Raw genomic sequence first — 18,449 nt, 5'->3', positions numbered from 1 at the left:
AACCAAAAAAGCCTTTCGTTCAGGCTCTATTTCAATATTTTTTATCTTTGTGATTCTGATATTTACATTCATCATTACAATTCATCTTTTATATTATGTACATTATACATCATGTATTATGTTTATTATACTATTATATTTATTATAGATATTAAATATAGAAAGTTATATATAAAATAATTTATTTATTATGTAATGTTATAAATAATAATACATTTCATTTAAATATGATTATGTACATTATAGATGTTTATATTATGTATATTAAATATATTTATAAAACGTGTAGTAAGTAATAATATATTGTGTATTTTTTATTGATATTATTTTTCATATCCTATACTTTTTGTTATTTTTCTTTTTCATTATTTTTTTAATTCGTTTGTTTATATTTTAAACGATATTTTACACTAGATGAATTCATTAACCTAACACATCAGAAACACAATTAATTTGAATTAAATGAGCCTGGTTTTCTAAGGGGTAAAGTTTTAATCTTTATTTAGATAATATGGGCATATTTTCTCTATCTGTATGGGGTTTTTTTGGTGGGTTGCGGGGGATTTTATTTTGGGGGTTTTCTTTTTTTGTTCGCTTTGTTTCGGATTTCTTTGCTAATAAACAAGCAGGGTCGGAGAGTTACAAAATAAAACGTCTACTTTGTTTTTATTGCTCCCTCTGAAATACGCCTCGACAGCCTGGACAGCAGGCTGCTGCTGGTAACACTGTGCACGGGGAGGAGGAGACCTGGTCGGGGCTGGGAAGGAAAAAACGGCACCACGGTGGTCACAGCTTTCTCCCTTCAGGAGTTTTATGGAGCAGAAAATACAGAGCTTTTGCCAACTGCGCTCTCTATGACATCCGGACGTCCAGCGGGCACCGAGGTCATTTCTCATCTTTCTTGCCAACAGCCAAACCCCCAGGCGCCCGGGGGAAGAAAGAGTATGGGGAAAAAAAAAAAGGAACAAAGAAAACATGAAAAAATAAACCAAAACTATAGAAAATAATAAATAAAATTAAAATACCAAAAGAAAAAAATTTCAAAGTAACAAAAAAGTGGAAAAAAAATTTAAACAAAAAATTAAAATAAAAAACGAAAAGTAGTTTTAACAAGTAAATAAATAGCTAAAGAAAAAAAATAAAAATTAAAAAACTGAAGAAAAAGTCTTTGAAAAACCACAAAACGCAACATGAAAAACCACAACAAAAGAGCACAAAAATAACAAAAAATAAAATACAAAATTAAATAAACGCAGCTCTCACCTCCTGCCACTGCCTAAAAAAGCGCCATGGCTTTCCTCAATTATGCAGCAATAAGGGAAACAAACCCAGTGCCCCCCAGAACAGAAGGTTTTCTAGACAATTCCCACTTCTGCTTGGAAACAAATTCTATTTTAGTGGGAAGCTCATTTTGGACAAACACCCAAATGTGCCAAGGTAGGAAAGAACCAGCCCCTTGTGTCCAAGGAACAGCAGCTAGGCCTGGATTCAGGTTTTAATGGCATTTATGTAATTAAAAATGCAGTAAATTGAACTTTACAAAGAGACGAATCGTGGCAAATAAATACTTCAAAGTTTTCTTGGGAAATCACAGAATTTTGTGGAGATGGTGCTGGACAATTGCTGATTTACCAACATTAATTGGGTAAATTTCCTTAGAAATGTGCTCTACAAGGTACAAAAATTCCAATTAGGATGGAAAATTGGAATAAATAAATATTCCCTTACTAAAATCAGAGAGAAGATCAGAGTTATTCCTTCAATTAAAAGGAAGGAATAACATCCAAATCCAAGCCTGCCTGGAAAACAAGCTCAGGAATTTCTAACATTGAAAACTTTTGCAAGAGTCATGAAGTTGGTGAAAGTTCATGGAATGATGATTTAAAATCTGCTTCCTCTGCTCTAATTTAAAGGGAAGTGGGAATTCAACAGGTCCAGTTACTCCTATCCAGCCTTGGACTGGGATAAGGCCTTCCAGTGGCTTCACTTCCTACTGGCTCTCTCCTTTTCGCCAACTACCTGCAAGAGGAAAAGCAACAGGAATAAAGTCTCAAACAGGATGGCCTTGGTCCAGGCAGACTGAGGTGCAGCTCCCAGGGAGGGAGGCCAGGCTGTGCCTCGGGGAGCTCCGGGAATCTGGGATTGCCCGTGGGATTCAAGGGCTGGAAAAGCACACCCACCTGCCAGGTTCAGTGCTGGGACAGAGCAAGGCCGGGGCTCGGGGGCAGCAGTTAGAGCTGGGACTGCAGGAGAACACCCCAAACCCGGGTTAAACATCCGGCACGACACGCAGCACGCTCCGGGAGAAACTCGGGCGGGAGAAGCCCCGGGATGCTCCACGTTCCTTGCCCTTGGCAGCTGTGCCAGGGCCTCCCTCAGAATGCTGACCTCACCGTGCAGCTCCTACAAAACAGGAGAACTTATGGGAATCGCCCAGAATCCCTGGACTTCCAGTTATTAAGAACCACAGCTGCAGCGAAAGGTGTACAAACGCTACTGCAAACCAGCAGGGCTGAGGAGACGCAGGGATTTATTCCCGAGGGGACACAAGGATCCCTCAGCCAGCCAGGATTTCTCCCAGGCTCTTCCCACTGCTCTCTAAGGACACAAACAGCAGTTTTTCCCTCGAGTTCCCCTTTCCATCAATGCCAAGACTCGTGTTCTCCTCCAACCCCAGGTTCAGGAAGGAAAGTAGGAATATTATCACTGCACAGACTGTCCAGGAGGGTGTGACTGAGGCAGCAGCACCAGCTCCCACTCCACTGCTGCTCTGGATTCCTGAGCAGCTCCTTTCCATCCTGCCCTTCCCAGCACCATTCCCTGGGTGCCATGTCCACAGACACCTTCTCCATGCCGCTTAAAACCCACAGACACCAACAGAAAGGAGATCAAAAATCAATTCACATGTTGCTAGTCAGAGAGAATGGGAGAGGCCTAAAAATCTGCATTTATTTTAGAACACTAGAGCAATTTCTTCATGACCCTGACTATCAGTGATGGGCAGATAAACACCTTCTTTAACTTACTACCTGCAAAAACATCAAGTTTCAAGTTTAGTAAAGATAAAATTTTGCTGCAAAAATAAAAGAGGTGGGATGTTGGTGTTAGTGCTTTAACCTTCGGACATTAGCGGGTATTTGTAAAACAAATTCATTATTGAAGCAGCTAACTTGAAAATAAGGGGTTTTTACAATAAAGTTGACCAAAAAAGAGTCTCAAAATTAAGATATAGGCTGCACAAATATTTAAGAAAAAAAAAGTTGTCTTTCGTGCGTATAACCTGCCAGTCTCTCATGTTTTCAGTCCTTACCATTTATTTTTACCAAGGTGATGATTAAAACCTTGTCAAAAGCTCAAAAAAAAAAATTCCAGGACAAGGCAGGTGTTTTCCCAAGTACCCTCAGTGTGGAGCTGTGTCAGCCACAAGTGTTTGCTCCCGCAGCCCAGCCCGGAGCAGGCTCCAGCTGCTGCCCAGGGGGGTTACCAAGGGACTCACTTGTTTGAAGCTGTAAACGCAGGTGGCCTGCACTGGAGTGCCAATAAATGTGAAATGTGTGACTCTCACCTTGAATAGCGATCGATCTTCTCAGGGGAGCCCCTCACCCAGGATGGGGGGCTCTGCCACGGATTTCATCTCTCCGCATCTGAAACAAAGTCAGGACAACAGTCAGAGTGCTGCAGGATACCTTGACAGCTCCACACATCTTGTGGCAATCTAGGAATACCCTCTACAGTCTAACCACACCCCACATCACAAATTTCAAGCCCCCAGGACTATTACCCTCGTACCCCTACACCCAGACTGAGCAGCAAGGCAGAGCAGCTCCCGGCCAAACACACACCAACACCCGTGACACAGCACAGGACAAACGAGGGGACACAACAGGGACAGAAAACTCTGGGCAAGAAGAATGACCCTGAGGGTCCAGAGAACTCGGAATGAGATGACCGAGGTGAGACGGAAGGTGAGCTGGCCAGGCTCAGAGAACCCTGCAGGAACAAGATGCCATCGGGATGACTTACCCCAAGAAACGCAGAGATGGATGCCCGAGAATCCTACGGTCAGAATCCTCCACCTGTCTTTGCATTCTCACAAGACCTAACCCGCCGGAATGGATCAGGGCGGTGCACGGCTGTCAGTACAGCTCAGAACAAGACCTGAAAAGGCATCGGACCGGATGCTTGTGAAGAGAGATGGATTCTGATGAGTGTCCGAGCAGCTGAGACAAAGGCACCTGGCTGAGGAGCACAGAGATCAGAAATGCTAAGACTGATGCCAGGGGTTTGGACAGGCCCCTGAAAGGACTAAAGGAAAAGACAAGACACCAAACAGACAGAGTGCACAACAGACAAGTGACACAACACACACCAGGACTGCTCTGCCCTGCACACCTCAGCACTGACATGAAAAATGAGACTTTCCCTTCATGTAGCCTAAGGGGTCACATCTTGGTGCCCCCAACTCCAAATCTGACTTAAAAAACCCCTCCCGGTGATCCCTGCCCTGGCATCCTGCTTTCATCCCCTCTGTGAGCCACAGCCCTCCACTTATCTCTCAGGCATCCAGGGAGGCAAATCCCTGCCAGGTCCAAAGAAGGCCGCCTCTGCCTCAGGAAAATTCCTGCTGTCGCCGGGCTGTCGTCTCTTAGTCAGCTACAACAAAAAAAACCAAACATGAATGCGTGATCTTAGCAGCCCATCACCCAAAACCCGACAATTCTGCTACTCACTGTCTCCTAAGCTTGCCTGTGTCCTCGGCCCCGCGCTTCAGCTGCGCTCAGAGGCCAACGCCGGCGTCGCAGGGTCTGCCTGGGTAAAGAGCAGACAAGGTGACGTGGCAGCGCTGGAACTTGAGGGGACCCTCCCTCCTCCTCCTTCTCCTCCCTGACTCACCTCAACTCCTCGGCCGTTATCCAAGCCTACCTGGATGGGGCCTTCCCAAGGAGAAGATCAAGGCTCCATCACAGACTCCTGGAATGCTCCCGGAGGGCTCACGGGTGAGGTGACCCGGGTCTGTCGTCCCGTTGGTGAGAGGGGAGCTCGGCCTCCTGCGAGTGGACTCCCTAAAACACACAAGAACGGAGGCTTAGAGTTGCACCAGCGAGTGAGGCTTGAACAATAGCAACGGCTTCTGTCCACGAGTCACTGCTCACCTCGCCCACGTCAGCTTGACTGCTGAGATCCGGCTTCACCACCTAAAAATAAAGACAAAGAACAGAGCTGTAACACAGCCATCATTTACACCTCCCCTGCAAACAGAAACAGGGACTGACCTTCTCAGGGGAGCCCCCTCACCCAGGATGGGGGGCTCTGCCACAGATTTCATCTCTCTGCATCTGAAACAGAGTTTGGACAAAAGTCAGAGTGCTGCAGGATACCTTGACAGCTCCAGACATCTTGTGGCAATCTAGGAATACCCTCTACAGTCTAACCACACCCCACATCACAAATTTCAAGCCCCCAGGACTATTACCCTCGTACCCCTACACCCAGACTGAGCAGCAAGGCAGAGCAGCTCCGGGCCAAACACACACCAACACCCGTGACACAGCACAGGACAAACGAGGGGACGCAACAGGGACAGAAAACTCTGGCAAGAAGAATGACCCTGAGGGTCCAGAGAACTGGGAATGAGATGACCGAGGTAAGATGGAAGGTGAGCTGGCCAGGCTCAGAGAACCCTGCAGGAACAAGATGCCATCGGGATGACTTATCCCAAGAGACGCAGAGATGGATGCCCGAGAATCCTACGGTCAGAATCCTCCACCTGTCTTTGCATTCTCACAAGACCTAACCCGCCGGAATGGATCAGGGCGGTGCACGGCTGTCAGTACAGCTCAGAACAAGACCTGAAAAGGCATCGGACCGGATGCTTGTGAAGAGAGATGGATTCTGATGAGTGTCCGAGCAGCTGAGACAAAGGCACCTGGCTGAGGAGCACAGAGATCAGAAATGCTAAGACTGATGCCAGGGGTTTGGACAGGCCCCTGAAAGGACTAAAGGAAAAGACAAGACACCAAACAGACAGAGTGCACAACAGACAAGTGACACAACACACACCAGGACTGCTCTGCCCTGCACACCTCAGCACTGACATGAAAAATGAGACTTTTCCTTCACGTAGCCTAAGGGGTCACATCTGGGACATCCCCAGCTCCAAACCCGACTCAAAAAAATCCTTCCCGCTGACCCCTGCCCTGGTACCCCGCTTTCATCCCCTCTGTGAGCCACAGCCCTCCACTTATCTCTCAGGCATCCAGGGAGGCAAATCCCTGCCAGGTCCAAAGAAGGCCGCCTCTGCCTCAGGAAAATTCCTGCTGTCGCCGGGCTGTCGTCTCTTAGTCAGCTACAACAAAAAAAACCAAACATGAATGCGTGATCTTAGCAGCCCATCACCCAAAACCCGACAATTCTGCTACTCACTGTCTCCTAAGCTTGCCTGTGTCCTCGGCCCCGCGCTTCAGCTGCGCTCAGAGGCCAACGCCGGCGTCGCAGGGTCTGCCTGGGTAAAGAGCAGACAAGGTGACGTGGCAGCGCTGGAACTTGAGGGGACCCTCCCTCCTCCTCCTTCTCCTCCCTGACTCACCTCAACTCCTCGGCCGTTATCCAAGCCTACCTGGATGGGGCCTTCACAAGGAGAAGATCAAGGCTCCATCACAGACTCCTGGAATGCTCCCGGAGGGCTCACGGGTGAGGTGACCCGGGTCTGTCGTCCCGTTGGTGAGAGGGGAGCTCGGCCTCCTGCAAGTGGACTCCCTAAAACGCACAATAACGGAGGCTTAGAGTTGCACCAGCGAGTGAGGCTTGAACAATAGCAACGGCTTCTGTCCACCCGTCACTGCTCACCTCGCCCACGTCAGCTTGACTGCTGAGATCCGGCTTCACCACCTAAAAATAAAGACAAAGAACAGAGCTGTAACACAGCCATCATTTACACCTCCCCTGCAAACACAAACAGGGACTGACCTTCTCAGGGGAGCCCCCTCACCCAGGATGGGGGGCTCTGCCACAGATTTCATCTCTCTGCATCTGAAACAGAGTTTGGACAAAAGTCAGAGTGCTGCAGGATACCTTGACAGCTCCAGACATCTTGTGGCAATCTAGGAATACCCTCTACAGTCTAACCACACCCCACATCACAAATTTCAAGCCCCCAGGACTATTACCCTCGTACCCCTACACCCAGACTGAGCAGCAAGGCAGAGCAGCTCCGGGCCAAACACACACCAACACCCGTGACACAGCACAGGACAAACGAGGGGACGCAACAGGGACAGAAAACTCTGGCAAGAAGAATGACCCTGAGGGTCCAGAGAACTGGGAATGAGATGACCGAGGTAAGATGGAAGGTGAGCTGGCCAGGCTCAGAGAACCCTGCAGGAACAAGATGCCATCGGGATGACTTATCCCAAGAGACGCAGAGATGGATGCCCGAGAATCCTACGGTCAGAATCCTCCACCTGTCTTTGCATTCTCACAAGACCTAACCCGCCGGAATGGATCAGGGCGGTGCACGGCTGTCAGTACAGCTCAGAACAAGACCTGAAAAGGCATCGGACCGGATGCTTGTGAAGAGAGATGGATTCTGATGAGTGTCCGAGCAGCTGAGACAAAGGCACCTGGCTGAGGAGCACAGAGATCAGAAATGCTAAGACTGATGCCAGGGGTTTGGACAGGCCCCTGAAAGGACTAAAGGAAAAGACAAGACACCAAACAGACAGAGTGCACAACAGACAAGTGACACAACACACACCAGGACTGCTCTGCCCTGCACACCTCAGCACTGACATGAAAAATGAGACTTTCCCTTCATGTAGCCTAAGGGGTCACATCTGGGACATCCCCAGCTCCAAACCCGACTCGAAAAATCCCTCCCAGTGATCCCTGCCCTGGTACCCCACTTTCATCCCCTCCCTAGTTCCGAGCCCTCCACTTATCTCTCAGATGTCTGGGGAGGTGAATCCACGCTGGGCCCCAAAGAAGGCCGCCTATGCCTCTGGGAAATTCCTCCTGTCACTGGGCTGCTGTCTCCTAGTCAGCTACAATAAAGAAAACCAAATATCAAAGCATAATCTTAGCTGCACATCAGCCAAAACCCAGCAGCTCTGCTACTCACCGTCTCTTAAGCAGGACCGGGTCCTCGGGCCCCGTGCGTGCTTCAGCTGAGCTCGGAGGCCGACGCTCGCAGCGCCAAAGCCTTAGAGGCATTACTGGCACCGAGCCCACCCACCGTGGCCTCCATTAGGGCTGTGAGCATCCCCGGTTAGAGCAGGACAGGAACGCAGGGTGGACATCCCCGGTGAACCTCAACCCTGTGGACTCTGCCCCACCACGGTCACTTCCTGCCTGGCCCTAGCTTAGGGTTACTGCCTGCACCTCTCAGGACTTCTGGCCTTGTCTTGCGTTAGGATTGCTGCCGGCACCTGCTCTCAGGGAAACGGTGTTGGCAGCAGCGCTGTGAGGGCCGGGATGCCTGTACTCTGACTTGTATCCTAGGCTGTACCCCGATTTTCACTGTGTGTTCTCTAGTCCTTGAGTCCTTTACCTCAGCCTCTGTGTGTATCACTGTAACCTCCCCCCTTCTGAACCCTGCTTCTTCAGAGCCCTAGACCTTGCAGCCGGGGACGCTCTGCACCGTTAGGGTCCCAAGAGCTGTCCCGCACGCAGGACAGGTACATCCACAGTTGTTCCCTGCCTACCCTAAGAAACGTGGCCCTGAGACAGGGCAGAGGCTGACAGAGCCGAACTCTTTGCGGTGGCAAAAGGCACGAAGCCTTACCAACCGCCGCCTCGAGAGGGAATCAGGAGCACTTCCACCGGCTGCGGAGAGACAGGGAATCCCAGGGTGGGTGGGGCGGGAAACCCCCGTTATCCCCAGCCCTGTTGGATCCTGCTCCCCACTATCGCTTCCTGCCTGGCCCTAGCCTGACTGTGTCTGCACAGGTCAGAGCTTCTGGTGTGTTCCTGCACTAGGGCTGCTGCCTGCACCTGCTCTCAGGGGAAGTGTGCTGGTAGCAGTGCTGTGAGGGCCGCTACACCTGTACTCTGACTTGTATCCTAGCCTGCTCCCCTGAGTTTCACCGTGTGTCCTCTAGTCCTCGAGTCCTTTACCTCAGCCTCTGTGTGTGTGGCTACACCTCCCCCCTTCTAAACCCAACTTCTTTAGAGCCCTGCACCTCGCAGCCAGGCCTTCTGGCATTGTCCTGCATAAGGGCTCCTGCCTGTACCTGCACTCAGGGAAACAGGCATGTCTTTAGGGCTACTCCTTCGGGTCTGGGGTAGGGGTGGGGTCGGGCTGGTATACCTGTACTCTCAATTGGCACATCTTGGACATCCCTATCTCCACACCTGACTCAAAAACCCCTCCTGACAAGTCCTGACCCAGCACTCCACTTTCATCCCCTCTGTGGCTCTGAACCCTCCACTTATCTCTTGGACGTCTGGGGATGAGAATCCACGCCGGGTGCCACAGAATGCCGCCTCGCTCTCTGGGAATTTCCTGCTGTCACCGGGCTGCTGTCTCTTATTCGGCTACAAGAAATAAAACAAACATCGATGTATGATCTCAGCAGATCTGTTGGCCAATCGGTCAGGGTGTAAGACAAGTAGACCACCTAAAACACACAAACAATAACATATGCTGAAGAGTTACATCAGAAACACCACCACACTTAACTGCATAAATATATAAATTTTCAAACAGACAACCCCAAAAAAATTCCAGCAAAAAAAGCCAACTCTTATCACCCCTAGTCAAACTACTGAATATAATAAAAACAGCACCATGTCCAAACCCCTTAATAATACTCCAGAACATATACTCAGAGCCCCCCCAAAGTTAAAGACTTCCCCCTAGCCAAATAAAAAGGAAAAAGCCCACGTCTTGCAACCCATATTAATTCATTAACTTAAAACTTTAAAAATAAACGTTAAAGTTTAAACCTTTAGACAACACTAGCACACCATAGACGCCAATCCCATCACAACATGCCAAACCAAAACTTATTTCAACCTTTTGTGCTGCTGCTGCTGCTCGGCACAAAGGTTTGTCCCTCAGCACCTCCTGAAGTAATGTTCCACGCCCAAGGCCTCCCCCAGCCCCTGTGAGATGAACTCACCATCCTTCCATGAGCCTCACCTGGGAGCCCAGCATAAACCCCTCTCCTCCCGCAGCTCCGTGCCAAACTCAGCTCGGGCTCCCCTCTTAAAGCAGTGCTGGCAGGACCCGCCCCCTCGTTATCCTTTACAGCTTCCACCTGTCCCCTCATCAGTGTGACAGCTCTCACCTGGGGCTGCTCTGTCCCCTCAATCATCCTGTGACAGCTCTCACCTGCAGCTGCTGCCAGTCCCTGCTGCTCATTTCCTGGACATTGCACTGTGTGCACTGACACGCTGGGGCACCGGGCTTTCCTTGCTGTGAATAAGGATCCCTCTGCTCCTGCACGTGCCCAAGGCTGAAACTGGGATTCCACCTCCTAAATTCCGTTTGTGTGAGGTTCACAATTCCTAAGGAAATTTCCCAGCAATCGTTACCCTTCATTTACATTTTCTCCTTTGGAATCATCACTACCTTGTCTTTCTGTGCAAGGGTTCCAAACGTTCATTGGGAGTTCAGTAGCCGGGTTGGCTTGTTTATAACTTAGCTGACAATCCCAGGCTAAATCCAAACACCCAGAGATACAGGGAAATATGGAGACAGTTTATAAATACTGCCCACCTCTGACCCTGAATTCTTCATCGCACATCCTCGGAGCAGATTTACTCCATCCTTTCATCCCAGCAGCACCCCTCCAGCACAACTCTCACTTCTCACACATGTTTCTTCCCACAAACCAAACAGAAATCTACTACAGGGCGAGGCGGGGAGGGGCGAGGCCGGTCTCGGGGCAGAGCCCCCGGGCCCTCAGGGCGGGCCGGGGGGATCGGAGCAGAGCCCGGGCCGGGTTGGAGCCGGAGCCGGTCTGAGGGCGGAGGCCCCGGGCCCTCAGCGCGGGCCGGGGGGCGGGGGCGGTTCCCGGGGCCCGCTGTCCAATCAGCACTGCCGATGCCTCAGCGAGCCCGCCAATCGCGGGGATTCAAAAGGGTGGCGGAAGTAGCTGCTGCTCTATGGGCTCGGTGTGGAACGCCCCGGTGGGGTCCCGGCGCCGTGCACTTGGGACCCGCCCCGCGCCCCTGAAGCCGCGCCCCCGGTACTGGCCGGCCCCGGCTGCCTCCGGGCCCCGCCTCACAGAGCCCCGGCTCCGCCCCGAGCCCGCCCCGGCTCCGCCTCGGCTCCGCCCCGGCTCCGCCCCGAGCCCGCCCCGGCTCCGCCCCGAGCCCGCCCCGGCTCCGCCCCGAGCCCGCCCCGGCTCCGCCCCGAGCCCGCCCCGGCTCCGCCCCGAGCCCGCCCCGGCGCCCCGCGCTGCCCGGGATGGGGGCGGGACCATCGCCCGCGGCCCCGCCCCGCCCCTCACAGCTGAGCCGAGCCGAGGTTGCTCGCGGCCCTGCGCGGAGCCAGGCGGGGCCGGGAATGGGACCGGCCGTTCTGGTTCGGGTCCTGTCAGTGTCGGCTGCGGCTCCCGAGCGGTGCGGCCTCCCCCGGCGGGCGGGCTATGGGTCTCGGGGCCGGAGGACCAGGGGGGCGTTGCGATCGGGATCGGGACCGGGATCGCTGCGGGCGGCAGGAGCCGCTCCTGCTCCGCCTGCAGCCGGAGCTGCGCTGGGGTCCTGGCGGGGCTCTGGGCACGGGAGGACGGCGGCGGCGATTTCCTCTGATAACCTCTGATATCGGCCCCCCCACAGCATCATTGATCCCCCACCCGAGTGTCACTGACCCCCCCCAATGTCATTGATGCCCCCCCAGTATTCCATTGATCTTCCCTCACCGTCGCTGACGCCCCCCAAAATTCCATTGATCCCTCCCACTTGATCCCGCCCTTTTTCTCCCCTCACGTTTCCCGCCCTTTTTCTCCCCTCACGTTTCCCGCCCTTTTTCGTGGGGAACGACCCCTGAGGGGGCCTGTGGAGGGATTCTGGAGGTCCGAGGGGTGAATTTGGGGTTTGGAGGGAGGTTTTGGGGGGTCCCAGGGATGGATTTTGGGGTTTTTGGGGGTCCAAGGGATGGATTCGAGGGTCCCGGGGTAGATCTGGGGTCCTGGGGAGGTTTTGGGGGGTCCCAGGGATGGATTTGGGGTTCATGGGGAGGGGTTTGGGGGTTTTATGGCGCCTCAGGGGTGAATTTGGGGTTCGGGGAGAGGTTTTGGGGGTTTTTTGGGGTCCCAGGGGTGAATTTGGGGTCTGGGGAGGGGTTTTTGGGGGTCCCTCACCTGCAGGGCGTCGCGGGGGTGGCAGGGGGAGGGGGCAGCGGGGGGGGCCCAGCGCCCACCCCCCCTTGGGCTTCAGGAGGGCGTCGATGAGACCGAAACAGCTCGGGGGGGGGTCAAAAACGGGGGGGTCACGGGCTGGAACCCCCCAGTGCCCCCCAAACCACCCCCAGGGCCCCCCCCGACCTCCAGGAGCCCCCAAAACCCTCCTCAGGTTCCTTTGATGCCGCAAATGGGCCGCCCAAACCTCCCGAAGATCCCCCAAAACCACCCAAAGCAGTCCCCAGGACTCCCCCCAGACCCCCCAAAACCCCCCAAACCCCTCCAGGACAACTCGGGACCCCCAGGACCCCCCAAATCCGCCCCCCCGTCCCCCTGAGGGCTCGTTTGACCCGCTCCACGTTGCGGACAGGCAGCAGCTGATCAAGCCACAAGCACCAACACCTGTGGGACTGGGATGGACTGGGAGCACTGGGAGGGTGATCAGAGAGAACTGGGATGGACGGGGAGTGGACTGGGATGAACTGGCAGGCGTGTGGGGGTCCTAGGTGGGCACACGGTGCCTAACTGGTCTATACTGGGATGGGTCGGATGGCCCCAGGGGAGGGGGTGTGGCCACACTGGCCCAGACTGGGAGGGGTGTCACCATGGCGCCGGAGGCGGAGTCGAGGATTCGGGCGAGGCAGGGACACCTAGGGGACAGCCAGGGCACCCCCAGGGACACCTAGGGGACACCAGGGCACCCCTGGGTACACCTAGGGGACAGCGAGGGTACCCCTGGGTACACCTAGGGGACAGCGAGGGCACTTTTGGGGACAGCCAGGGCCCCCCCAGGGACAGCCAGGGCACCCCCAGGGACACCTAGGGGACAGCCAGGGCACCCCCAGGGACACCTAGGGGACAGCCAGGGAACCCCCAGGGACACCTAGGGGACAGCCAGGGAACCCCCAGGGACACCTAAGGGACAGCCAGGGCACCCCCAGGGACGCTTAGGGGACAGTCAGGGCACCCCAGGGACAGCCAGGGAACCCCCAGGGACACCTAGGGCACCCCAGGGACACCCAGGGCCCCCCAGGGACACCTAGGGGACAGCCAGGGAACCTCCAGGGACACCTAAAGGACAGCCAAGGCACTCCCAGGGACACGTAGGGGACAGCCAGGGCACCCCCAGGGACACCTAGGGGACAGCCAGGGAACCCCCAGGGACACCTAAGGGACAGCCAGGGCACCCCAGGGAGAGCCAGGGCCCCCACAGGGACACCTAGGGGACAGCCAGGGCATCCCCAGGGACAGCCAGGGCACTACCACGAACACCTAGGGGACAGCAAGGGCACCCCAGGGACAGCCACGGGACAGCCAGGGCGACCCCAGGGTCAGCCAGGGCCCCCCAGGGACACCTAGGGGACAGCCAGGGAACCTCCAGGGACACCTAAAGGACAGCCAAGGCACTCCCAGGGACACATAGGGGACAGCCAGAGCACCCCCAGGGACACCTAGGGGACAGCCCGGGGACCCCAAGGTGCACCTAGGGGAGAGCCAGGGAACCCCCAGGGACACCTAAGGGACAGCCAGGGAACCCCCAGGGACACCTAAGGGACAGCCAGGGCACCCCCAGGGACACCTAGGGGACAGCCAGGGCACCCCCAGGGACACCTAGGGGACAGCCAGGGCACCCCAGGGACAGCCAGGGCACCCCCAGGGATACCTAGGGGACAGCCAAGGCACCCCCAGGGACACCTAGAGGACAGCCAGGGCACCCCAGGGACAGTCAGGGCACCCCCAGGGACACCCAGGGCCCCCCAGGGACACCTAGGGGACAGCCAGGGAACCCCCAGGGACACCTAAGGGACAGCCAGGGCACCCCAGGGAGAGCCAGGGCACCCCCAGTGATACCTAGGAGACAGCCAAGGCACCCCCAGGGACACCTAGGGGACAGCCAGGGCACCCCAGGGACAGTCAGGGCACCGCCAGGGACACCCAGGGCCCCCCAGGGACACCTAGGGGACAGCCAGGGAACCTCCAGGGACACCTAAAGGACAGCCAGGGCACCCCAGGGAGAGCCAGGGCCCCCACAGGGACACCTAGGGGACAGCCAGGGCACCCCAGGGACAGCCAGGGAACCCCCAGGGACACCTAGGGGACAGCCAGGGCACCCCTGGGGACACCTAGGGGACAGGGAGGGCACTTTCGGGGACAGCCAGGACACCCCCAGGGACAGCCAGGGGACAGCTGGGGCCCGCCCAGGGACACATACGGGACAGCCAGGGCCCCCCCAGGAACAGCCAGGGGACCCCCAGGGACACTTAGGGGACAGCCAGGGCCCCCAAGGGACACCTAGGGGACAGCCAGGGCACCCCCAGGGGTTGAAGGGGCCCCCCCGCTCCAAACCCAGCACGGCCGCCTGCGTTGCGGCCCCCCAAAAACCCATGGCCGCCCCCCGAGCTGATATCGACCCCCCCACAGCATCATTGATCCCCACCCGAGTGTCACTGACCCCCCCCAATGTCATTGATGCCCCCCCAGTATTCCATTGATCTTCCCTCACCGTCGCTGACGCCCCCCAAAATTCCATTGATCCCTCCCACTTGATCCCGCCCTTTTTCTCCCCTCACGTTTCCCGCCCTTTTTCTCCCCTCACGTTTCCCGCCCTTTTTCGTGGGGAACGACCCCTGAGGGGGCCTGTGGAGGGATTCTGGAGGTCCGAGGGGTGAATTTGGGGTTTGGAGGGAGGTTTTGGGGGGTCCCAGGGATGGATTTTGGGGTTTTTGGGGGTCCAAGGGATGGATTCGAGGGTCCCGGGGTAGATCTGGGGTCCTGGGGAGGTTTTGGGGGGTCCCAGGGATGGATTTGGGGTTCATGGGGAGGGGTTTGGGGGTTTTATGGCGCCTCAGGGGTGAATTTGGGGTTCGGGGAGAGGTTTTGGGGGTTTTTTGGGGTCCCAGGGGTGAATTTGGGGTCTGGGGAGGGGTTTTTGGGGGTCCCTCACCTGCAGGGCGTCGCGGGGGTGGCAGGGGGAGGGGGCAGCGGGGGGGGCCCAGCGCCCACCCCCCCTTGGGCTTCAGGAGGGCGTCGATGAGACCGAAACAGCTCGGGGGGGGGTCAAAAACGGGGGGGTCACGGGCTGGAACCCCCCAGTGCCCCCCAAACCACCCCCAGGGCCCCCCCCGACCTCCAGGAGCCCCCAAAACCCTCCTCAGGTTCCTTTGATGCCGCAAATGGGCCGCCCAAACCTCCCGAAGATCCCCCAAAACCACCCAAAGCAGTCCCCAGGACTCCCCCCAGACCCCCCAAAACCCCCCAAACCCCTCCAGGACAACTCGGGACCCCCAGGACCCCCCAAATCCGCCCCCCCGTCCCCCTGAGGGCTCGTTTGACCCGCTCCACGTTGCGGACAGGCAGCAGCTGATCAAGCCACAAGCACCAACACCTGTGGGACTGGGATGGACTGGGAGCACTGGGAGGGTGATCAGAGAGAACTGGGATGGACGGGGAGTGGACTGGGATGAACTGGCAGGCGTGTGGGGGTCCTAGGTGGGCACACGGTGCCTAACTGGTCTATACTGGGATGGGTCGGATGGCCCCAGGGGAGGGGGTGTGGCCACACTGGCCCAGACTGGGAGGGGTGTCACCATGGCGCCGGAGGCGGAGTCGAGGATTCGGGCGAGGCAGGGACACCTAGGGGACAGCCAGGGCACCCCCAGGGACACCTAGGGGACACCAGGGCACCCCTGGGTACACCTAGGGGACAGCGAGGGTACCCCTGGGTACACCTAGGGGACAGCGAGGGCACTTTTGGGGACAGCCAGGGCCCCCCCAGGGACAGCCAGGGCACCCCCAGGGACACCTAGGGGACAGCCAGGGCACCCCCAGGGACACCTAGGGGACAGCCAGGGAACCCCCAGGGACACCTAGGGGACAGCCAGGGAACCCCCAGGGACACCTAAGGGACAGCCAGGGCACCCCCAGGGACGCTTAGGGGACAGTCAGGGCACCCCAGGGACAGCCAGGGAACCCCCAGGGACACCTAGGGCACCCCAGGGACACCCAGGGCCCCCCAGGGACACCTAGGGGACAGCCAGGGAACCTCCAGGGACACCTAAAGGACAGCCAAGGCACTCCCAGGGACACGTAGGGGACAGCCAGGGCACCCCCAGGGACACCTAGGGGACAGCCAGGGAACCCCCAGGGACACCTAAGGGACAGCCAGGGCACCCCAGGGAGAGCCAGGGCCCCCACAGGGACACCTAGGGGACAGCCAGGGCATCCCCAGGGACAGCCAGGGCACTACCACGAACACCTAGGGGACAGCAAGGGCACCCCAGGGACAGCCACGGGACAGCCAGGGCGACCCCAGGGTCAGCCAGGGCCCCCCAGGGACACCTAGGGGACAGCCAGGGAACCTCCAGGGACACCTAAAGGACAGCCAAGGCACTCCCAGGGACACATAGGGGACAGCCAGAGCACCCCCAGGGACACCTAGGGGACAGCCCGGGGACCCCAAGGTGCACCTAGGGGAGAGCCAGGGAACCCCCAGGGACACCTAAGGGACAGCCAGGGAACCCCCAGGGACACCTAAGGGACAGCCAGGGCACCCCCAGGGACACCTAGGGGACAGCCAGGGCACCCCCAGGGACACCTAGGGGACAGCCAGGGCACCCCAGGGACAGCCAGGGCACCCCCAGGGATACCTAGGGGACAGCCAAGGCACCCCCAGGGACACCTAGAGGACAGCCAGGGCACCCCAGGGACAGTCAGGGCACCCCCAGGGACACCCAGGGCCCCCCAGGGACACCTAGGGGACAGCCAGGGAACCCCCAGGGACACCTAAGGGACAGCCAGGGCACCCCAGGGAGAGCCAGGGCACCCCCAGTGATACCTAGGAGACAGCCAAGGCACCCCCAGGGACACCTAGGGGACAGCCAGGGCACCCCAGGGACAGTCAGGGCACCGCCAGGGACACCCAGGGCCCCCCAGGGACACCTAGGGGACAGCCAGGGAACCTCCAGGGACACCTAAAGGACAGCCAGGGCACCCCAGGGAGAGCCAGGGCCCCCACAGGGACACCTAGGGGACAGCCAGGGAACCTCCAGGGACACCTCAAGGACAGCCAAGGCACCCCCAGGGACACCTAGGTGACAGCCAGGGCACCCCAGGGACAGTCAGGGCACCCCCAGAGACACCCAGGGCACCCCAGGGACACCTAAGGGACAGCCAGGGCACCCCAGGGAGAGCCAGGGCCCCCACAGGGACACTTAGGGGACAGCCAGGGCCGCCAAGGTACACCTAGGGGACAGCCAGGGTACCCCCAGGGACACCTAGGGGACAGCCAGGGCACCCCCAGGGACACCTAGGGGACAGCCAGGGCACCCCCAGGGACAGCCAGGGAACCCCCAGGGACACCTAGGGGACAGCCAGGGCACCCCAGGGACACCTAGGGGACAGCCAGGGAACCCCCAGGGACACCTAAGGGACAGCCAGGGCACCCCAGGGAGAGCCAGGGTCCCCACAGGGACACCTAGGGGACAGCCAGGGCATCCCCAGGGACAGCCAGGGCACTACCATGAACACCTAGGGGACAGCAAGGGCACCCCAGGGACAGCCACGGGACAGCCAGGGCGACCCCAGGGTCAGCCAGGGCACCCCCAGAGACACCTAGGGGACAGCAAGGGCACCCCAGGGACACCTAGGGGACAGCCAGGGAACCTCCAGGGACACCTAAAGGACAGCCAAGGCACTCCCAGGGACACATAGGGGACAGCCAGGGCACCCCCAGGGACACCTAGGGGACAGCCCGGGGACCCCAAGGTGCACCTAGGGGACGGCAAGGGCACCCCAAGGGACAGCCGGGGCACCCCAAGGGACAGCTAGGGGACAGCCAGGGCACCCCAGGGACAGCCAGGGAACCCCCAGGGACACCTAGGGGACAGCCAGGGCACCCCTGGGGACACCTAGGGGACAGGGAGGGCACTTTCGGGGACAGCCAGGACACCCCCAGGGACAGCCAGGGGACAGCTGGGGCCCGCCCAGGGACACATACGGGACAGCCAGGGCCCCCCCAGGAACAGCCAGGGGACCCCCAGGGACACTTAGGGGACAGCCAGGGCCCCCAAGGGACACCTAGGGGACAGCCAGGGCACCCCCAGGGGT

The 18,449-nt window shown here is 57.5% G+C and overlaps 1 long non-coding RNA gene across 1 annotated transcript; it reads right to left on the bottom strand.

Annotated features, from left to right (window-relative positions):
- Nucleotides 1–786: 786 nt before the first annotated feature.
- LOC136300261 (uncharacterized) lies at nt 787–5,339 on the bottom strand. Its single transcript, XR_010723653.1, has 4 exons — nt 5,274–5,339; nt 3,566–3,582; nt 2,181–2,403; nt 787–2,019 (listed from the first exon to the last, which is right to left on the bottom strand). It is a non-coding gene; the product is annotated as an uncharacterized lncRNA (long non-coding RNA).
- Nucleotides 5,340–18,449: the final 13,110 nt, after the last annotated feature.

This window comes from Chamaea fasciata, unplaced genomic scaffold (assembly GCF_029207755.1).
Source record: "Chamaea fasciata isolate MVZ Bird 193981 ecotype frontalis unplaced genomic scaffold, bChaFas1.0.hap1 SCAF_22, whole genome shotgun sequence".
Classification (NCBI taxonomy): Eukaryota; Metazoa; Chordata; class Aves; order Passeriformes; family Sylviidae; genus Chamaea; species Chamaea fasciata.
The sequence above is the reverse complement of the archived record's forward strand: the minus strand, read 5'-3'. Positions and strand labels throughout refer to the sequence as shown.